We start from the raw sequence: 24,888 nt of genomic DNA on the forward strand, positions 1-24,888 counted from the left end.
AAGGGCGCTTGGTCGTTCTCCTGCCACATGACACCCTCGGGACTGAAAGGGGAACTAATCGAACTATATTTTGGTATTACAATGAAAGAAAATATATCTCAGTATTTAGTCAGGAGTATATCTGGATGAGATTGAACTGTGGGAATAAATTAGTGAAAGTCATGACCTTGAAGAACTCAACAGTTACCAACAGTAGTGTAGCTCATTATTTTCTTTCCTTATTGATGCAGGAGATGTACATCTAGCTATCCTAATACCTCAATCTGTTAGTATACTTTTGAAATGGTTCAATAAATGTTTATCCCACAATACACCAAAATACCCGCCAAGAGTTTGTGAATTAGTTGACATAATATTAGATGAATATCAACACACGAAGACGAATATGTTCCCTTTTTTTGGATAGATCTATATTTATTTTATTAATTAAAAAATTTACTAAATTAAAAAAAATTAATGTGTATGTAATGTATTTTTGAATGGAATCAATGGAGTAAATGAGAGAATAATTATCTTGCCTTATACATTCAAAGACTAGTTAGTGAAAAGACTAGTTAGTGAAAAGACTAGTTAGTGCAAAGACTAGTTAGTGCAAAGACTAGTTAGTGAAAAGACTAGTTAGTGAAAAGACTAGTTAGTGCAAAGACTAGTTAGTGAAAAGACTAGTTAGTGCAAAGACTAGTTAGTGCAAAGACTAGTTAGTGCAAAGACTAGTTAGTGCAAAGACTAGTTAGTGCAAAGACTAGTTAGTGAAAAGACTAGTTAGTGCAAAGACTAGTTAGTGAAAAGACTAGTTAGTGCAAAGACTAGTTAGTGAAAAGACTAGTTAGTGCAAAGACTAGTTAGTGCAAAGACTAGTTAGTGCAAAGACTAGTTAGTGCAAAGACTAGTTAGTGCAAAGACTAGTTAGTGCAAAGATTATTCTTTATTGACAAATACACATGTGCACAAAGAAATGTTCTAGCCGAGTGCAGTGCACGCTAAGTGGTGACATACGTTTTGTTGTTCTTCTCACGTTGTTTCATTCCTAAAGACACACTCCAAGGCTCAATGACTATTCGGCCAAATTTAAGTTTTCAATCTTTGAACAATTATAAAGGTTTAAAACTTGAAATGGAGTTTTCCTAGTGTGACTAATAAACGGAAATTTTATTTCTACAAATTTTCAAGAAAAGTTTTATAGTCGTTTTAAATAAAATGTATATACATACATGCATACATACATACATACATACATACATACATACATACATACATACATACATACATACATACATACATACACACACACACACACACACATACACACATACATACATACATACATACATACATACATACACACACACACACACACACACACACACACACACATACATACATACACACACACATACATACATACATACATACATACATACATACATACATACATACATACATACATACATACATACATACATACATACATACATAAATACATACATACACAAAATTCACGTCTTAGAGTTTAGAATTTGTTTTTTCCCTATAAATTCCTAACTCTGTTGGAAAACTTCGTTTATTTCTGACTAAAATGTCATTAGTTTGAGTCTAAACTGGATATCCCGCGACCATTGTACCAGATTTCAAACTGACCTTTTTGTGAAGATATTTACTGCCAGCTGTTATCCTCTTGCCAGTTGAGCTGCCTCCAAAGTCACTTTTTCAAAAAGTTTTCTTTTAGCTTGATCTCATTTCTGGACTTGTGGGGTAGAGGGCATCTGTGAGAAGTATTTTATGTTACCTTTAGTCGATCATTAAACACAGCTAGAGTTTGGATTCGAACTCAAAACTTCTTCGATAGGTATAGTTGTAAATGTGGAGTTCTTCCCCTTAGATAAGCCTTTTTTTTTTTTTTTTTAAATTAATATATTGCTGGTTTAATCTATAGAGTCTTTGAACTAATACAGCACAGCACACGCAATGGCGGCTCTAGTATTTGGACACACTTTACCACACGACCGCATTTCTGACGTCACATCCGGCAGAAGACATCATATTCTCTAAATATTCTTCATTGAGACGTCAGCCATATCTCTCATGGAATTTAATCTGAGCATAAGGTGATCAGGTGACCTTGACCCAGATGAAGGAAAATTTGATCACGATTTTCACGAGCAGTGAAACTGACCTATGAATGACATCCAAGTGAGTGTCATCTTCCTTCACGCGAAGTTCTCAACGTGAAAAGAGCTCAGCAACTCTTTTATCTCATGAATAAGAACAGAAAACAATAGAGATTTGAGACATTAATAAAAACAAAATAGTTTAGACTTGTGTAAACATTCAATTAATACAAATGGAGAAAAAACTTTACATGAAGTGAAATAAAGTGAAATGTAAAATGTTATAATAAAATATGAAGCTAGCTGTCAAATCTTTTTAGAATGAAAAATCAGAAGCATCGATAAATGCAGATTGCAGAGAAATAGAAATGTATATACACATATTAATATGTATATATATATATATATATATATATATATATATATATATATATATATATATATATATATATATATATATATATATATATATATGTTACCGGCAAAGTGTGAAATGCAGGCATTGTATAGAATGCCTAGGCATTCTATAGAATGCCGGGAATTTTTAAGGCAAAGTAAGAAATGATTCTCCTTTTCCTACTTTGCTTAGGCATTCACAAATAAGAGCAGAGATTTCTTAAGACTAAAAATATCCTTGTAGAACTAGGTTTTTATACCTTATGCTAAATGCAATCTAAATTTTTAAAACAGAGAGCAAAAGTCATTTATAAATTCTCACATGCTGATTTTTAAAAAAAATATTTGTGTTAGTTTCTTCTTAAATACAAACACAAAATCAATATAATATAATCATCACAGCAAAACTTTATCAATATGTATATAAGTCAGTATATATATTATATATATATGACAACCATATCTCTCATATATTGCATATCTGAATAAATGTTTTCACAAAATATCATTGTAATGTAATGTATTAGTCCTATTTCTTTGTTCAATGGAACAGTTTATACAAAATGTTCTTTTACAAATTTACACACGTTTTTGTATACGCGCACACACACACACATATTACTTATCACATGACGTATGGCTTAAATGGTTACAATCCTTAGTTTTGTTTGCTCGAAGGAGACAATCCTAGAGGGGAATTTACTTTACAAATGTGTAGACCATCCAATAGAAACATTCTCAAACAGACTTTTGTTCCCCATCATGAGCAGTGTATGCTCCAGAGTTCATACATTTCGTTGTTCTATAAATTAGACCGAATAGGTCAGTGATGCTCATAGCATATGAAGAAAAACATTATTTTGTGAAGACTAACAGATCATAGAAATGAATGAAACTTAGTTACATGAAAGTGAAATGAACATTAGGCATTTGAAGGTAAACAACTTTTTAAAAAAAATCTTTGTTAATTTTCATACTTCAGTTAGAACTTTGTCGTCAGTAAAAACTCAAAGTTGGCAGACAACAACATTACCATTGTCTCGATCAAAATAGTCTAGTTTGTCATCTGTAATTTATTTGTAGAGCAGAATAGATTATTTGGATTGGAAGAAAAGGAGATTAAAAATTGAGGCTGGACTCTATAGTTGAAGCTGGCAGTGACATCAGAAAAATAAATAACATACTTCTAGACAACGCAGACTTATAAAACTAAATAATGCAAGCTAGCAACAACTTACACTGCTCAACAAAAATATTAGACCTACTTTTCCTTTTAAAACTGATCCAGTAAAAGTGGTTGGGTTGTGTCTCGGTAGTAAGTTTATCAGTTAAGACACAAGAGATTTGCATTGAGAAACAACGAAATAAAATGATGAAACCAAATATTTAACATGGAGATAAAGTGAAGGCATTCTAAGTAGTTGGGTGCATTTTGTGCCATCTTAAGTAGGTTGTTTTTTTTAATGTTGATATTGAAATGTCATTTCTTTAGCCTTTTCATAATATTTGTATATCTGAATCATAGACATATATATATATAGACTGGACGATAAAGAACAAATTATTATCGGAAATATTTGGGAAAAGATAAGTTTGTAGATCCACATCACAAACCTATATATATTTGCCTATGTCTATGATTATAAAACAAAGACAAAATATTGGGAATATGGCAGTTTTGCACTTTTCAAAACTAAAGATCAAAGGTATATATTGACTGAAATGTTAGTCCTAGAATTTATAGCTCAATCGCCGCCATTTTTTTTTCACATAGATATAGTACATAAAACATATTGACTCCCCCCAAATAAAAATAACTTCCTACTTCCAGTCTATATTTATTTATGTCTATGATCTGAATATATGTTGTAAATGTAAATATGTGGTGTGCATAAGTACCTTGTGGTGTGCATAAGTACCTTGTGGTGTGCATAAGTACCTTGTGGTGTGCATAGGTACCTTGTGGTGTGCATAAGTAATCTAATATATGAGGATGTGGTATGAAGTGTTATTCTCTGTTTTCGGTCATTTTAAAGTATTTCTAAACATTGTTTCGCAGCCATTATTTCTCAGACTAGCGATTACAGCCATGATTTTATTTCTGTTCATAGATTAGGAACTCGAGAGACAGAACTAGAGTTGTTCGGGTTATTGTGGAGCCAGTGACGTAGTGTGTTTCGTTTTAATGTTGGGACAATGATCTAGTGATAGATCAGACATAGTGTGTTCCACTGTAATGTTGTGATAATGATCTAGTGATAGATCAGACATAGTGTGTTCCACTGTAATGTTGTGACAATGATCTAGTGATAGATCAGACATAGTGTGTTCCACTGTAATGTTGTGACAATGATCTAGTGATAGATCAGACATAGTGTGTTCCACTGTAATGTTGTGACAATGATCTAGTGATAGATCAGACATAGTGTGTTCCACTGTAATGTTGTGATAATGAGCTAGTGATAGATCAGACATAGTGTGTTCCACTGTAATGTTGTGATAATGATCTAGTGATATACCGTGGTGTGTTCCACTGTAATGTTGTGACAATGATCTAGTGATAGATCAGACATAGTGTGTTCCACTGTAATGTTGTGACAATGATCTAGTGATATACCGTGGTGTGTTCCACTGTAATCGTGTAAGAATTATCTTGTGATAGACCGTGGTGTGTTCCACTGTAATCGTGTAAGAATTATCTTGTGATAGACCCTTCAACAGAGATGCTGTGTGCTAGGTGACTTGTAAGGTACGGAGTGTATATCTGAATGAATATATTTTAACATTGTAATGTAATGTATTAGTCAGATTTATTAATTCAATGGAACATTTCATAAAAATCTTTCTATCACCAATATTCTCCCACCCCACATACCTAGTTCTTTTTACATCTTGTATGGGTTATAGAGATAAAATCCTAAAAAATGTATTCATTTCGATACAAACATACTCAGATGTACATTCAACATTGGGATTGTATGCTCCAGATATCATTAATTAAGACATAGGAAGGATTAGCAATGTGTGAATGAATCAGTGAGTTACAGATGACTTGCTCTTTATATAAAAACAATTTTATTTTCAAATTAATAATTTCTAGAATACTTTTTAACAGACATTGTACTCATAATCCACAATAAGAAGAGAACAAACTGGACCATAAACTCATAGAAACAGAGAAAGAAACATCCATATAAGAAAGACACGTTGCTGTGAGTCCCTTATAAGATGTTTACCTTATCTTCCAGAGCTGACGTAACCCTCGTTAAGTCAAGACGACTGAGCCAGCTAATGGACAAGACTTAAGCAGGTAATCTCATTTTGTCTCTTGGCTTATCAAGCTTTACTCGTGCTCGAGTCACGTGATAACAGATAGTTGAAAGTGCACTCACAATTTCAATTTTCACCTGGGAATGCGCTTTATGTGGAGATTAGACAAGACAAATTTAATACCAGGAGAGAGACGATGGGGTTTTAGGATCTAGAGTTAGTGATAGAGTTTAGGTGAGAGGGGGTTAATGTTCGTACTCTTATTAGCAAAGTTTATTGCAGTTTTAAGAACTATTAGATATCCGTACTTTTATGAGCGAAACTTCATAACAGATTAAAAAAATATTAGGGGGAAAAGGACAAAAGGCTAGAAAAGGAAATAATGTCATGACAATGTGATGGAATGTCAAAACAATGTCATGTGATGTCAAGACAATAGCATGTGATGTCAAGACAACGCCATGTGATGTCGAAATAATCTCCTGAACTGTCAAAACAGTGCATTGTGATGTCAAGACAATGTCATCTGATGTCAAGGTAATGTCCTAGGATGTCAAAACAACGTCCTTGGCTGTCGCGACAGTGCCATCGGATGTCAAGACAATGTTATGGACTGTCAAGACAATGCCCTGTGATGTCATCTGATGGATAAACATTAACTATGTTAGGTCTTGACAGCCCATGCTATGTAGACAATACGTAACTCTTGTAATACATAGAGGGGAAATACAAGGAGGAGAAAGGGCCTATCGATATTAAAAAAAGATTGAATGAAAAGAACGCGCTGTTAATTTCAACTCATTTATTAAAACTTCGCCCTAGGTTTATACTTACTTAATCCATAGCAATCAAGAAAGTTATTTCAGAGAATCATAGCTTGTAGTTTCCAACTCTATATAGACCTATAAGCTACTCTACGGCTACAGTTTTAAACAGCAATTATTAGTCAGGAGTTAAATGTATACTATTTACAACATTTACACTTAAATGTTGGATACAAATAGATATTGTAGATGTATGAAGTACAGAGATATCTTTTGGACAGAACAGTTGCGATGAGGTTCTTGTGCTCAAACCTTGATGGAACTATGAACATTTTAATTCAAGAAGTAAATAAGCCGTACTTTCATTGGCTAACTATAACATTCTTTCAGATACTTCCTTCCCTCCCATTGTGTGTCCCCAAATAGGTTGAGACCAGTGTGCATAAATGGTAACATGGAGATATATAAAAACTTATTGTTAAGTTCGTGTTTCACAATGAAGCCAAGAGGAAAGGTGGGCGGATGGTTTTGGTTATGTAGACAGAATAGATTCGGATGAAATCATGAGCTTGTCGTAGTTCAAGTTCATCAATACTGGTGTGAAAGTCCAAGAGGGAAGAACAACCGAGAGATGTATGAATGAAAAGATTTGTGTATTTTTAGTGAGTTCTATCTTGTTTAAATTTGTATTTCAAACTTGTGTTTTTACATACATCTCTACTGAGTTTGAGAGCTGTGTTCATTTAGAAATAAAAGTTATATTCAAGTTTGTTTAAAAAGTACTCTGTCAAAATTTATTTCCAATTCTACAATAAAGAATCGAATACGCCTTCATGATGTCGGCTACATCTGTTAAGTTGTACTGTACTAGCTGATAGGTATTAGAAACTAACGACAGAGTGTTAAGACAGACACATGTAATATATTTTTAATGACCTAAGAAAATATGCAAATTTGAAAAACTATTAGTGTGCGTGTGTGTTTTTTTTAGCCAGGTAATAAACAGCTAACGCTGCATATTTCTCAAATATTATGCAGAAATTTCGGCAATGGAAAAAAATGAAATCAATTATTTAGACAGAGACATTTAAAAATAAGGTTTCTAAACAAATCTGGATTATTATCATCAAAAGTTAACTCCCTTTAATAACTTATGTGCGTGAATAAAATAAAGGCTAATTAGAGGATAACCAGATGCCTTTAAGGTTGTCAATTTTTCACAGATTCGGCATTCAGAATCAGCTTCTGACAGTCTCGAAAGAACGGTTCTTCCTCATAGCTTTAATAAACAAAAATCTGCCAGTGTCAGCCTTAATTTAACCTAGATAACTATTCTAGTTTAACCATCTCAGTTCAACCATTCTAGTCCAGCCATCTCAGTTCAACCATTCTAGTCCAGCCATCTCAGTTCAACCATTCTAGTCCAGCCATCTCAGTTCAACCATTCTAGTCCAGCCATCTCAGTTCAACCATTCTAGTCCAGCCATCTCAGTTCAACCATTCTAGTCCAGCCATCTCAGTTCAACCATTCTAGTCCAGCCATCTCAGTTCAACCATTCTAGTCCAGCCATCTCAGTTCAACCATTCTAGTCCAGCCATCTCAGTTCAACCATTCTAGTCCAGCCATCTCAGTTCAACCATTCCAGTCCAGCCATCTCAGTTAAACCATTCCAGTCCAGCCATCTCAGTTCAACCATTCCAGTCCAGCCATCTCAGTTCAACCATTCAAGTCCAGCCATCTCAGTTCAACCATTCCAGTCCAGCCATCTCAGTTCAACCATTCTAGTCCAGCCATCTCAGTTCAACCATTCTAGTCCAGCCATCTCAGTTCAACCATTCTAGTCCAGCCATCTCAGTTCAACCATTCTAGTTCAGCCATCTCAGTTCAACCATTCTAGTTAAGCCATCTCAGTTCAACCATTCTAGTCCAGCCATCTCAGTTCAACCATTCTAGTCCAGCCATCTCAGTTCAACCATTCTAGTCCAGCCATCTCAGTTCAACCATTCTAGTCCAGCCATCTCAGTTTAACCATTCCAATCCAGCCATCTCAGTTCAACCATTCTAGTCCAGCCATCTTAGTTCAACCATTCTAGCTAAGCCATCTCAGTTCAACCATTCTAGTCCAGTCATCTCAGTTCAACCATCCTAGTCCAGCCATCTCAGTTCAACCATTCTAGCTAAGCCATCTCAGTTCAACCATACTAGTCCAGCCATCTCAGTTCAACCATTCTAGCTAAGCCATCTCAGTTCAACCATTCTAGTCCAGCCATCTCAGTTCAACCATTCTAGTCCAGCCATCTTAGTTCAACCATTCTAGCTAAGCCATCTCAGTTCAACCATTCTAGTCCAGCCATCTCAGTTCAACCATTCTAGCTAAGCCATCTCAGTTCAACCATTCTAGTCCAGCCATCTCAGTTCAACCATTCTAGTCCAGCCATCTCAGTTCAACCATTCTAGTCCAGCCATCTCAGTGCAACCATTCTAGTCCAGCCATCTCAGTTCAACCATTCTAGTCCAGCTTTCTCAGTTCAACCATTCTAGCTAAGCCATCTCAATTCAACCATTCTAGTTCAACCATTTCAGTTCATGCTAGATAGATTACAAAATACAATGAGCAGAGAGACTTTATTTACACATACTAAACCTTTTTATCCCCCCCCCCCATACTTCTTACTTTTTTTTTTCCTAAGCCAGACTTCAATTTTAAAACTTCAGATGTTTTTATCATTACCGTACTTCTCCGAATAAACCGCAGGTACAAGGTGAAGATTTATTTGTTAGATTTGTTTGTTTCAGTTCAACCAAGAGCCGTCAATGTCTAAATAATGTAGTATGATAAACAATATACAATGAGAGGTGTCTCATTTTAAGTAAAATACTGGAAATATTTTCAGTGGATCATTAGTGATTAGTGTTTACACTATAAAACAACATTCTTATTTAATAGCCGTCTACAGTAGAAATTCATGCTTAATAGCCGCCTCCAGTACAAATTAATGCTTGTTTAAAAGCAGTCTACAATACAAATACGTGTTTGTATAAAAGCAGTCTACAATACAAATGCATGTTAGTTTACTGATACAAATACATTTTACTTAAAAAAAAAAGTGTGTACTACAAATCAATGTAAGTGTAAATATAATAAAGCATATAGATCTAGTATGAAGATTTTAAATACACAATAACAATTTGAATACTAACATACACCTAAGAGCGAACGTATGCAGTGACATCTTTAAAACGGATAAACCTTGGTTTGACTAAATTTAAAATATATATATAAGTCTGTATCTGGAGAATAGTAAACTATTCATAAAGTTTCTGATGTCAGTACTCAGTAGGTTTTAAGACTTAGAAACAGGACATCATTTGATTTTATTGTTTATACTTAGAAACAGGACATCATTTGATGTCATTGTTAAGACTTAGAAACAGGACATCATTTGATTTCATTGTTTATACTTATAAACAAGACAACATTTGATTTCATTGTTTATACTTAGAAACAGGACAACATTTGATTTCATTGTTTATACTTAGAAACAGGACATCATTTGATGTCATTGTTAAGACTTAGAAACAGGACATCATTTGATTTCATTGTTTATACTTAGAAACAGGACAACATTTGATTTCATTGTTTATACTTAGAAACAGGACAACATTTGATTTCATTGTTTATACTTAGAAACAGGACATCATTTGATGTCATTGTTAAGACTTAGAAACAGGACATCATTTGATTTCATTTTTTATACTTAGAAACAGGACAACATTTGATTTCATTGTTTATACTTAGAAACAGGACATCATTTGATGTCATTGTTAAGACTTAGAAACAGGACATCATTTGATGTCATTGTTAAGACTTAGAAACAGGACATCATTTGATGTCATTGTTGTGTGTGTTGTTGTTGTGTACATACCACCGACGGCTGACACAGCGACTGCGTCGGAAATAATTTTTGATGTGCTTCACAATGTACAATCAAAACACCCGGACTCTGTTTGTATCGTAACTGGAGATTTCAACAACCTAAATATTGACAACACACTGTCAAACTATTGCCAGTATGTCTCCCTCCCCACAAGGCATGACAGAACGCTCGACAAATGCTACGTAAACATTAAGCAGGCTTACAAATGTAAAAGTTTGTTCCCACTTGGAGAATCTGACAGTGCATTAGTCCATCTTATACCAAATTACAAACCTACTCTTAAAACTACAAAGAGAGTTATAAAAACGGTCAAGATGTGGTCTGAAGAGGCTGTAGAAAAACTACGAGGATGCATTGAGAAAACTAACTGGGAAATCTTTATTGAGAACTGTCCAGACATAAACGAACTAACAGAAACTGTTAACTCATATCCATCATTCTGCGAGGAGTTAACAATTCCAACAAAAACAATACAAGTCTATGGAAACAATAAGCCCTGGATGACCAAAAAAATCAAACACCTTATTACTGAAAAGAAAACAAAGTATAAGGCTAGCAACGAAGAGTTTATAAATGCTAAATATAAACTGAGAAAAGCAATAATTGAAGGGAAAAAAAACATACAAAGAAAAAATTGAGAATTTCTTTGCCAAGAACAACTCAAAACAATGCTGGGAGGGATTAAAGAAAATAACAGGCTGCGCCTCAAAACGAGAACAAATTTTAGTAGCTGATGATGAGAAATTCGCCAACGAACTAAATTCTTTTTATTCTCGTTTTGACAAAGAAGATTTTGTTGATCTACACAAAGAACTTTTCAACACTCTGTCCAAAGGAAAACAAGAGCCAATTCAAGTTATTTTGTAACTGAGGATAAAGTGACCTTGTTATTTAAAAGAGTAGATGTAACAAAAGCTTCTGGACCAGACAAAATTAGTGGCAAGCTGATCAAGCTATGTGCGGAGCAAATTTCTTCTATCTTCTGTCATATCTTTAACCAGTCATTGCAAACGTGCGTAATTCCACACATCTGGAAAACTTCAGAAATCATACCAGTGCCTAAGAAAACAAAAATAGATTGCTTAAATGATTTCCGCCCAGTAGCACTAACACCTATTGTTATGAAATGTTTTGAAAAATATATGCTTAAACAACTTATAGCAAAAGTCAATAACAGCCTAGACCCTCACCAATTTGCATACAAAGCAGCTAGAGGAACTGAGGATGCCATTCTATTGCTTTTGGACCAGCTTTATAATCTCGATATACCCAAAACATATGCACGAGTCCTCTTCGTAGATTTCTCCTCGGCTTTCAATACCATACAGCCACATCTAATGATAAACAAACTGAGTAACTTAAATGTAAGCCCTTACTTACAAGCATGGGTTCTAACGGCCCCAGTATGTTAAAGTCAACAACACCAAATCGTCAACTCGAGTACTATGTACCGGTGCTCCACAAGGTTGTGTACTTTCTCCTGTACTATACACTCTCTACACTAATGACATAAGAAGCATCTATGACTCAGTTAAACTCATTAAATTCGCTGATGATACTGCCATAGTCGGTCTTATTTCAGGAGACGAAACTCAGTATCGAAGCTCGATAGAAGAGTTTACAAACTGGTGCACCGACAACTATCTAGAACTGAATGTAACAAAAACTAAAGAACTTATAATAGATTTTAGAAAGAAAAAACAAACTATACGTGAACTGCAAATAAACACTACATCTATAGAACAAGTAAAGGCATATAAATATCTAGGCGTTATCATCAACAACAATCTTTCAAAAATTACACTCACAACATTAACACATTTAAAGGAACTTTTTGAACAAACGTGCATAAGAAAAATCGAAAAAATCTTGGAAGACAACGGCCACCCGCTCCATCAGAATTACGCCAGGTCGTCGCGAAGTGGGCGACTGCTGTCAATCAAAACAAGAACGGAGCGGTACAAAAACTCGTTCGTATCTCACTTGGTCAGACTCTATCACCGCCACTCATTGATCAGGGAACATGAAATGCACCAAGATACGTGTGTGTAGTCGCTGAATGAACTCTTTATGTTGTCTGTTGTATTTATGTGTATTTTTCTGTTGTGTTGTCTTTATATGAGAAACGAGTCCTTGTAATCACAACAAATTTCCGTAAGGATCAATAAAGCAGTCTTAGTCTTAGTTTTAGTCTTAGTCTTAGAAACAGGACATCATTTGATTTCATTGTTTAGACTTAGAAACAGGACATCATTTGATGTCATTGTTTAGACTTAGAAACAGGACGTCATTTGATGTCATTATTCAAACTGTGAAAGAGAACATAATTGGATGTCATTGTTCAGCCTTAGAAACAGGACATCATTTGTTACAGACTCTATTGAAGGTTCACATTGAACGCCTAAAACAAGCAACCAAAGCTTTACATATGACTTTCGTTTCATTTTGTTCCTTCTATCTGCCTTTGTTGTTGCTTTTTAATCTTGATGTGTCATCAGGTTGACGTGACATAAAGGAAATGCGGCCTTTTAGGCTGGTCAGGCAAGCTTATTAGTTCCTAAACCTTTTTGCTTTCTGGCATTCTGGGTAGTGATCTCCGTGACGTGTGCAAAAACATTTCTTTGTCTTCTGTCACATTTGAGTGCTATTTCCTCGCTTCTTAATCTGAAGCTTTGATTAAAAAAAAATATTGATTCAATGCATTGTATTCTTGTGGCGACTTTAAGTAAAGGATCTACAACGTAATAGATTGTTTTGGTGGTGTGCAGAGAAAAAGCCATAAGACTTTCGTAAGTTTCCTTTGATAGAAGGATTACTTAATCTTTTCTCTCTGTCTCTCTCTCTCTCTCTCTGTAACTCCCACATTAAAAACGGTACTCCTACTTACAATGTCTGACTTTTCTTTTTCTTAATTCAATATGAAAATATGCAATAAGCCCTCCATTCGTTTTAGTTTTTGTACTATAATCATCATAACACGCTCCACACTCCGACATCAAATGTTGGCATGATTTTTAATTTTTATTTTTAAATTTCATTAGCTATATATTTAGACTTCACACGTGGTCTTTATCTAGAGACAAGAGACGTCTAGAGACAAGAGACGCCTAAAGACAAGAGACGTCTAGAGACAAGAGACGCCTCTTATACACATTAAAACTTTTTCCGGTTAATTCTAAATCTACTATTCAGTTAGATCTAGATCTTGATAATTTTATTATCTTATTCTACAGACTATACATTTTATATTGTAGTCATTTTGTCCACCACTGCGCTAGAATGACTTCATAAAGATATTCCGTGTTCTCGACTAAAAAGGAAACTATCAATGTGGCTGGTATTTATGAACCTTTTGAAGTGTCCACAATGGCGAGTTAGGGGGCGAGGTGGATGAGTGGTTAAGCGCTTGGCTTTCGAACCTGGGGTCCTGGATACGAATCTCGGTGAAGACTGGAATTTTGAATTTCAGGTTTTTTAGGGCGCCCTTGAGTATGGGTACCTGACTTTAGTTGGGAAAGTAAAGGCGGTTGGTCGTTATGGTGGCCACATGACAACCTGCTCGTTAACCGTTGGCCATAGAAACAGATCTGCCCCATAGATCGCAAGGTTTGCAAGGGAAACTTTTTTTTAATGTCGAGTTACACACCAAAGAATTATTGACTACATTTATTTGTATAGCTTTTTACTCAAAACACATTCTCGCTGCCTTTTCCTTTGAAGGGAAAAAATATGCTTTGAAATAAGATGGAATTCAATTTTTTGTGTTATTGAGCATTTGTAGTTATATAATTTATAACTAAATATATATTGTTGTAACTCCTAGTGGCGGACGGAAAGGGTTAATGTGTGTGCGGCCTACTGATACACACGACTCAGGCCAATCGGTATCTGGAAATTTAGGCACCGGATATTTAGGCACCGGATATTTAGGCACCCAGAAATTTAGGCACCCGGAAATTTAGGCACCCGGAAATTTAGGCACCGGATAATTAAGCACTTTTTGACAAGGCGGAAAATTAGGCACCGGATAATTAGGCACTCTTTAATTAGCGACCTTAATTTTGAAAGTAGTTTTAAAATGTTAACGTATATGTTATCCTTAGGCTATGGGCTATCGGTGACGTTATCAAAAAAATAGCAACTATAACGATTCTTACTGAATTTTCATGATATAAAAGAAAAACTGACAAAACAAGGAAAAAAAAGACAATCGTGTGAATGTCTTGAAAAAATGACTCCGGATTAATAGTCATTATAAAATATAGACCTCACAGGATTCAGGGAAGGGGAGGTAGAGTTGATTCTCCTCTCATTGCTTCTTGACCTTAGCCCTTTCTCCTCTACGCACTCCCACTAAAGGAGAGGATTTGTGGAGGGTAGATGTTGAACTAGGTCGTGAAAATGACGCAATGAGTCTCAAGGCTACACACAGGAGTACAGGGCAGGATACAGCATTGAACATAACTGCTAAAATGGAAGTCTGGAGAAAATTGTCTTCTTATAGTGGGAATGGAAATGAGCAGGGTGGATTTGCGAGCGTTACTTATAGGAATTAAATATGTTGATTAACTAAAGTAGTATACATATTTTATAATAGCATTAATATCTATTATCAACACTCCTTCTTTTATATTGTTAATGGGTAACCCCTTTAGGAAGATCTATTGTGGGAGTGTAGGCCTATAGGTGTGTTACGTCCTTCAAATGTGGTCATTAACTTTTATTGAATATATATGAAAATTTATGTAATATAATATTCATATAAATTGCAATGGAAATCGCGAAACGGCTAGAAATTACGATAAAATATAATGTTTTGAAAATTTAAAAAAAGTTTATGGAAAAGACAGATGAGTTAAAAATTTAATATCATTTTTTAGGAATATTGGTCTCTTATTAATACTTATTATGCTTATAGAATATAGAAGATTGTTGATGTTCCAATTTAACCCCGCCTTCTCTATCATAAACCAAATATATTTACTACAATTTTCGAGAAGGTATGATTCCCCCATTCCTTTTGTGTTCAGTAGGCCTACCTTATACAATTATTTGTTTCTTCAGAATGAAAAAAAAAACAACGACAAAAAAGGTTTCATACACACATTATTAAACACACACACACACATATGATTAAAAAAACAACAACAAAAAAAACACTCGTTTCCCTAACTTTCAAAACTGCCCAATGAAATTTAACTACCTTCATTTCCCTTATATATATTATTATTTTTATTACTGTTCTTATTATTATGATGGTTTTAACAGAAAAGTTTTTGGAAGGCCTCTAAAATATAATCCCCAGACTTCCATTTGAACACCTTTGTGTTTCCATTCCCTTTAGTCCAGTGTGTAGCCTTCAGATTCACTACGTAACTTTTACGACTAAGTTTACATATACCTGCGAGAAATCCTCTCATTTAAGTGAGAGTGTGTGCGCCCCCCGCCCCGCCAATCCCATTTTAAGAGCACGACCCCTCCCTTTCCCACAAACAGGGCGATTGCGATTATATTTATCACCAACACTCCCCGACATAATAAAAATATTTTATAATACTTTTTAATCCTAAGTATTTACATAAGTAACTAAATATTTACACAATTTGCATAATCATCAATTTAAAAAACTCACCAGTCAACCTTAAGGGTTGGTGATGGACGGAAGCAATGAGCGGAGAATCATCTCTACCTCCCCTCCCCTGAATGCTGTGATGTCTATATTATATAATGACTCAGGAGTCATTTTTTTCCACACATTCTCATGATTGTCATTTTCCCCATTTTGTCGGCTTTTCTTTAGTTAGAATCGTTATGGTTGCTATTTTTTTGATAACGTCACCGACAGCCCATAGCCTAAGGATAACATATACGTTAACATTTTAAAACTACTTTCAAAATTAAGGTCGCTAATTAAAGAGTGCCTAATTATCCGGTGCCTAATTTTCCGCCTTGCCTAAAAATCCGGTGCCTAAATATCCGTAAATACGCGGTGCCTAAATATCCGGTGCCTAAATTTCCTAAATTCCTAGGCCAATCACACAGGTCAACGGGTCAACGGCTGTCGATAGACAAGGGACAATACTGCTAGTTCACGCAAGTATGACCTGTGTTATGGTCAAGTGATCAAGAGCTTTCACGGTCGAGAGACAGTGTGTTTACAAGGACAGTTGAGTCCAGGACAGCAAGGCATAAGGACTGTGTGGTACCTTGTGAGTCCTCGAAAATGTAGCTGTACGAGCTAGAGACACTAGTAATGTTTAGTTAGGCAGTTTTGTAGTGTAGCAAAGCATTTGAATTTGATGTAGCCAATTGTGTTGAATTGGCTGTCGATGTATTTGTAATTAAATCGCCACTTTGTTATTTGTAGCTCTTGTTGTCAAGTTCTTGAATTAGATGTGCTGTGTTGTGTTGTGTTGTTAAGTAGTGTTTGCAGAAGGCCTGATAGAGAAGATCGTAACAATATATATATATATATATATATATATATATATATATATATATATATACCGAAAATTTAATAGAAAGGCTTAATTGAAGGATTGCGATAATTTACGAAAGCATCAAAACCGTTTATTAGAAGACACTTCAGAGTTAAAAGAAACCGGTGTACGAATTTTCATGCGAATCCGTTCGGTCGTTCTAAAGCTCCCTTGATAGATAAATGAATCCACTAGTGGTATTTTTGCTAACATATTGTAGATTTATTATTCTGAATATGTACTGACATGTTAATTTGCTAAATGTGTTCACTACTTCCATAGTGTCTTGGTTACATGGACCATGGGGAAGTTGATCAAGACTTCTCCAGTCGCTGACGTTGTTGTGTTTCTTTTTCTTCCGCATTTTCCTTTAAAAAAAACAATGTACTTTACAAGAAGGACTTTACAAGTGCTAATGATCTTGTCACGCAACCGCACAACAAGAGCCTGATTTTAAAACTAATGACCTGGAGATCATGCCATCGACATATCTGTCTGTCGGACTCTCTGTCCTATTCATCGGATTTTACTTTAAACGAGGTCTTTACATCGACCTGTGGTAGTGACCCTTTAGCTTCTCATTTCTTGAACTTTTCTTTGCACTCTGCTCTGGTCCTATAGAAATGTGTGAATGACTAACGACAAATTCATCTTTGTGTTGACAAACTTTACTTCCGTGAAACTTTTCAATATTGTGAGCAATTATGTGATATGATCCAACCAAATACTGCACAGATGTCATATGATCCAACCAAATACTGCACAGATGACATATGATCCAACCAAATACTGCACAGATTTCATATGACCCAACCAAATACTGCGCAGATGTCATATGATCCAACCAAATACTGCACTGATGTGGTATGATACAACCAAATACTGCACTGATGTGGTATGATACAACCAAATACTGCACTGATGTGGTATGATACAACCAAATACTGCACTGATTTGGTATGATACAACCAAATACTGCACTGATGTGGTAAGATACAACCAAATACTGCACTGATTTGGTATGATACAACCAAATACTGCACTGATGTGGTATGATACAACCAAATACTGCACTGATGTGGTATGATACAACCAAATACTGCACTGATGTGGTATGATACAACCAAATACTGCACTGATTTGGTATGATACAACCAAATACTGCACTGATGTGGTATGATACAACCAAATACTGCACTGATTTGGTATGATACAACCAAATACTGCACTGATGTGGTATGATACAACCAAATACTGCACTGATGTGGTATGATACAACCAAATACTGCACTGATGTGGTATGATACAACCAAATACTGCACTGATTTGGTATGATACAACCAAATACTGCACTGATGTGGTATGATACAACCAAATACTGCACTGATTTGGTATGATACAACCAAATACTGCACTGATTTGGTATGATACAACCAAATACTGCACTGATCATTAATCTTCGGAATCAAAGACAATACTTTAAAATGGACGTTTTATCCAACGGTGAAGCCTCAAAAAAAAAAGAAATTAAACTCTTCAATATCATCCTGTAAACAACATATTGAAAAACACGTGACAGCCAAGGCTTACCAGACTCAAAATAACTCTCATCATAGTGCTATGCTGAAAATGTTTTACTCTAGGATCACACGTAAAATGTTCCACAAACTGCGTGGCAAGAACCCCTGATCTAGGAAGACATTAACACCAGGTTCAGTCTGCAAGCTAATACTATCTATCCACTAACAGATAACTGTGCAGATTTACACATAGACATAAATCCTGCGATAAAACGTATTGCTGTATTTGATAGGAGATCTTTATTTTGTAAGCAAGTTAATATTATTTACACAAAATGAAATGACATATCTAGATTGCAAGTATACGCATTGGCACGTTACACTCTTACTCATTTCTACAGGAGGACACAACTCATAGATGTACAGAGGTCTACTGAGGTGTACAGAGGTCTACTGTGGTCTAGCATTGTAAGTATACGTAATAGAAAGGAGAATACTTTTAGACTAGATAGCAGTAACATCTCTCTCGACAAGACAGTAACGCCACGATCATTACGAGAAAGGATAATTGGGGTGAATGAATTGATGAACCAGAACCGAAGTGTCTAGATTGTTTAAAAGAGATCCATCCCATTCTCGAAAACATAATCGTTAAAGTACAAGTCAGTTCAATTTTCAAGACCAATTGTAAACACAATCATCTCTTTCTTGTCTTTAATCTGTACGTAACACACATTACATTTCGCTTTGAAAGTGGAGAAAAAAAAGTACTCCAATTGCATTTTTTGCTGATTGTGGGGTATCAAAGGTGGATTTTCTCCAATGTTTGTTTTCTATGCGGTAGAAATACATCGAACTAAAAGAGAGCTAAGATGAGTAGTTTCTCTGTTCCTATCTACTAGCGACTCAGTCACTCAGTTGAAATCTGTTTAGTTCTGTATTTTAAAAATGACTGAGGTTAAAAAGTTTTCTCAAGTAGAATGTCACTTAACAGTACGCACCATTCATTGGTTTGTTCCCAGGCTTTAGAGTGTTTAGTAGGGCCGGAGCAACACCTTTTTTTTTTAATTTTGAAAAACGTACCTCGATCAACCTCACATACTTTTTGAGCCCTTGAATTTGTGTAACTGTTGCAATTAAACTTCACGGCCTGCTCTCTCTCTCTCTCTCTCTCTCTCTTTCGCTCACTGGAATCCCCATTTTGTTGGGGTTTTTTTACCTTCGAATCGTCTTTTCTTTCACATAAACTTTGGACTTGATTTGAAAAGACCCGCTTCGTAATTCGACCCCCGACACACACACACACTCTCATATTTTGGGCCCGTTAATTTTAGTAGCACTTTTACTTATCCGGCACCCCTCCTCCCCTCGCCGACAAAAAAAAAGAGTCCTTCGTACATATTACCGTTCCTATTGTTACATTTCTCCTGGTAGTTTTGGATCTCATTAAATAAAAAGAATTATCAATTTGATTTTATTATTTGTAGTCGTTTAGTTGAACACTTTGAAATGTAGATCTAGATTTATCTTTTCAATACTATTAAAGTACATGTTTTTTTTTTGTTGTTGTTTTTTTTTGTTTGTTTTTTGTTTGATAGTGCTACAAAGTACCAATACTTGCTATCTCTCTCTCTTTCTCTCTCTCTCAAAAAAAAAAAAAAAAAAAAAAAGACTCGACCTCTAGATTTATCCACTAGTGGATCCAGAACTTTGGAGTGGGGGGGGGGGGCGATTTTTTTCCAAACCCTAACCCTAACGCCCAGTAAACCTTAACCCTACGCATAAACTTGCGTACAGCACACACACATCAACACACACACACACGCACGCACGCACACACACACACATCAACACACACACACACGCTCGCACACACACACACACACACATATATATATGACAATAAAAAAGCAGCATGTCTCAACCTTCGGCGAAAAACAAAACAACTGGGGCAGCGCTATAAGGTTCTGTTGTGGGGTTCGGGGCGAAGCCCCGACGCCATAAGCGTTTTCTTGCTTTTTTTCACTGCAGAAACGCATTCTCCTGACAAGTACAGCTCATTATTCATCAATGGAGTTCGGGGCAAAGCCCCGACGCCAAAAGCGTTTTCTTGCATTCTTCATTGCAGAAACGCATTCTCCTGACATCTACAACTCATTACTCATAAATGGAGTTCGCTTCGCCCCGACGCCAAAAGCGTTTTCTTGCATTCTTCACTGCAGAAACGTATTCTCCTGACCTGAAGCTCATTATTCATACTATTAAAAAACGACCTTTCGAATAATGTTGTACTTGAAATATATTCTAATATGAATTTATAGGCCCATAATACATTGCAAATAAAACCGATTTGTTCCTTGAAAAGATAGGAGACCCCACGTATTTAGATTTTTGCTTTGAGGATCGCCGCCGAAAAAAAAACTTATTCGATAAATAGTATTCAAGAAAACTCTAGTATAAATTGTGAGTTATGGAACAAATTTATTTAGCTAGAAAAATATCAGATTGAGTAAAGATTGGGAAAAGGCGACCATGATTAAGTTATTTGAGTTTAGAACTCATCTCAATCATGACTCTTATACTGAAAAATTTCGTTTGAATTCTAACTTTTCCAATACAAAGTCTTTCTTAAAATAATTATGATAAATTCATGTGAAATTACAAAATTTCTGTCTGGAAATGGGAATGACGGTAGAGTGAAAACGATTAATCCTCACTCCTTTACTAATTTCTGCTAAAGATTGCATTTGGCATTAAAGAATAGGGGTGGGGCGACTCGATATAAGAATTTAATTTATAGTATATATAAATTATATTAGTGACAGATTTTTTTTATTTTGAAATTTCTTAACTATAATACAAAAAGAAAAATTATTGATTTGTCCGATGGGGGAAATGCGATTGCATGTATCGCCCATCCCACCTTGTACAACCCTTTTTAATTTAAATTTACTAATGATACAATTTGAGATTAGAGTGTGGTACGACATATTTACAATGGGTCACATATCAATACGTAGTTTATATTATATAGATATTCAACTAATTTTATTCACAAACTATGATTCTGCACAAAAAATAGGACCGAGGGCAGTACATGCAATCGCCCCCCCCCCCCCTTTTCACCCCACCGAATCGGCCAAAATACCAGAAAGGGAGCGACATAATATAACATTTATATATTAATTCAACTAATTTTGTTCACAAACTATGATTTCTCCATAAAAACGGACCGCCCCCCCCCACTCAAAGGGTTTCGGTGGGAAGGGCAGTAGATGTATTCGTCCCCCCCCCCCCACACCAATCGGCAAAAAGGGAACGACATAATATAAAGATCGGTTAAAATATCAATAACAAGTTTTAAGGATATAGATATTTAATTGATTTTGTTAGCAAGCTGTGATTTCTACAAATAAATTGGACCGCCAACCCAATCGAAAGTGTAGGGGGGGGGGATTGATACCATCGCCCCCTCCCGACCCCACCAAATCGGCCAACATACTAGAAAGGGGGGGGTGGCGAAATAATTTAAAAATAGGTTGAAATATAAATGATTAGTATATATTTTTAACATAAGTATTAAATTCGTGGGGGGCGATCGCCCCTACCGCCCCCCCCCCCTAGATCTATCTTATTACTGCTATTAGATTGGTTTAAATTAGACAGCGTGTAAAAGGAAGTGGAAATGACGTAAGGTATATTGACAATGTCAAACATTTCTGTCAAATTAAGGAATTCGTGACAGTTTGTCAACTACTTGCTACTTAGAGACTGCGGCCTTTTGGGGGGAAATACCGGAACAAAAAATACAAACGTTTGAAACAGCTTGCGGTTTTTTCCAACTAGCGGCGTTCAGGTTGGATATCTGTCAAAAAGCATTCTTATTGAACACATAGGTGGTGAAAGAAACTTATGTACGAAATTTGATGCAGAATACTAAGATAGTTTATTAAGCGATCTCGTGATAGATCAGTGGTATTTTCGCGCATATATATATATAAATAAATAAATATATATATATATATATATATATATATATATATATATATAGAGAGAGAGAGAGAGAGAGAGAGAGAGAGAGAGAGAATATATAATTTTTCAGTTTGAATTATATGTTTTTTTTTATCTAAAGCGGTCGCCGAAAGGAGATTAGCCGCTATTAAATTTGTGTGGTCTGTCTGTCTGTCCTGTTTCTGTCTGAAACTTGAAAAAATAAAAAAATTCGATATAATGATATTTTAGATTTTGCAAAGTTCTGATGCAACGGCTTTTTTTTTATTGTTTTGTTTTCAGAAAGCGAATCATTTAATTTTGAATTTTTTTTTCAGAAAGGTACACCTCATTTTAATAAACATTTCACTGGAGTTTTTATAATAGATCATAGACTTCTACAATAGTAACTCTGGTTTCTTTCATAAATTTACATCTGTAGCCACAACTATTATTTTTAAAGATTTATTTTTGAACTCCCTTATTGAGAAAAAAATTCTCATTGAAATGTTTTTAAAAAAAAAGCTATTTCTTTCAATTTCCCTTGATTGTAAGTCTTAAAAAAACCGAGACTATCCTAAGCCGCAGTCCTGACATGTCCTCACTTGCCACCTGATGACACTCTAACTTTGACTAAGAGTCCAGATCTATTTAAATTGAAGCTAGTTGATAATTTTTTAAAAAACATCTATACATTTTTAATCTTAACTGTTTCTCTACGTTATTATTTTTCCACGTTTTGAAGGAATTCTTCATTTTGCTCATTACTATTTCACTACCCTGTTATGATTAAGCTTCAATAGCTTTGTTGTTTGTTATCTGAAAATGTTGTTTTTGGATATAATTAAAGGGAAAATGCATGCTCTTTTTATGTAACACAAAGTCAAGTTTATAAAAATAAAACATTAATATAATTTAATGATGTCAAATCAACGATGTTATCGTCGATTAGGAGACAAAGAGTTAAATATTTTAATATAGTGTTATTATGTTATAAATCATGAATTTTTTATCAAAATTGTTACCCTCTTCTTCAGCTATTACTCGTATACTTACACTTAGACTAGATCTAGAGTTGTAGATCACTTAGACTAGATCTAGAGTTGTAGATCACTTAGACTAGATCTAGAGTTGTAGATCACTTAGACTAGATCTAGAGTTGTAGATCACTTAGACTAGATCTAGAGTTGTAGATCACTTAGACTAGATCTAGAGTTGTAGATCACTTAGACTAGATCTAGAGTTGTAGATCACTAAGACTAGATCTAGAGTTGTAGATCACTTAGACTAGATCTAGAGTTGTAGAACACTTAGACTAGATCTAGAGTTGTAGAACACTTAGACTAGATCTAGAGTTGTAAATCACTTAGACTAGATCTAGAGTTGTAGAACACTTAGTCTTAGACTAGATCTAGAGTTGTAGAACACTTAGACTAGATCTAGAGTTGTAGATCACTTAGACTAGATCTAGAGTTGTAGAACACTTAGACTAGATCTAGAGTTGTAGAACACTTAGACTAGATCTAGAGTTGTAAATCACTTAGACTAGATCTAGAGTTGTAGAACACTTATAGACTAGATCTAGAATTGTAAATCATTTAGACTAGATCTAGAGTTGTAGAACACTTAGACTAGATCTAGAGTTGTAGATCATTTAGACTAGATCTGTAACATATTGGTGTAATATGTACATTTGCACACTAGCGCGTCAGTGCAACACCGCTTGTGTTTACGTAATAAATGGAGTTCCTAATATGTCTTCCCTCTTAAACGCTAGTTTGTTATTTGTGTTTTACGTATATTCTACATGGTGTCAGAAGTTGTAGATCAACATTTTAAAATATTACTTTTTAATGCTGCTTTTTGTATAATGATAAGCTTTGCTTATATGTCTACGTAAATCTAATCTAGACCTCTAAAACAATACGAAGCCTTATTAACATCTGTAACTATTACATTAGACATTGCCAGTCCGAGTGCTCCGTTCACTATAAACCAAAAAAAATTGTTTTATGAATTGTTATATTTTTATTTTGGCAACCATTTTTATTATTTCAGTAAATAGTTTTAAGAAATTCAGAGCTTTTCGGAAATCCTTATCACATTTTTTTTCTTCTTCAAGAATTTTTTTTCTTTTTAATAAGTACCTCAGCTGTCAACTATATTTCTTTTTTTTTCCTCCTAATCTCTTTAGCTCATTAATAAGAACATATAGAATTACTTTAGAATTCTCCCCCCTTCAACTTAGAATTTTTTTTCTATTTTTCCCTTTAATCCATGAGATTATACACTTCAAAGATATATGCGTTTTTTATCTGGGTTTATCTTGTTTTTTCCTGGCGGAACTTTTAATTAACAGAATTAGTCGTGTTAGTTTTTTTAAAAATGTTTCAGGGACTTTATCTTCACAGCTCAAATCTTT

General features: G+C 35.0%; 1 long non-coding RNA gene across 1 annotated transcript; it reads left to right on the forward strand.

Annotated features, from left to right (window-relative positions):
• The first annotated feature begins 1,758 nt into the window (after positions 1–1,758).
• LOC129926792 (uncharacterized) lies at positions 1,759–19,163 on the forward strand. Its single transcript, XR_008778535.1, has 3 exons — positions 1,759–2,190; positions 5,620–5,814; positions 18,878–19,163. It is a non-coding gene; the product is annotated as an uncharacterized LOC129926792 (long non-coding RNA).
• The last annotated feature ends 5,725 nt before the right edge of the window (positions 19,164–24,888 follow it).

The sequence above is a fragment of the Biomphalaria glabrata genome, chromosome 6 (assembly GCF_947242115.1).
Source record: "Biomphalaria glabrata chromosome 6, xgBioGlab47.1, whole genome shotgun sequence".
NCBI classification, from domain to species: Eukaryota; Metazoa; Mollusca; class Gastropoda; family Planorbidae; genus Biomphalaria; species Biomphalaria glabrata.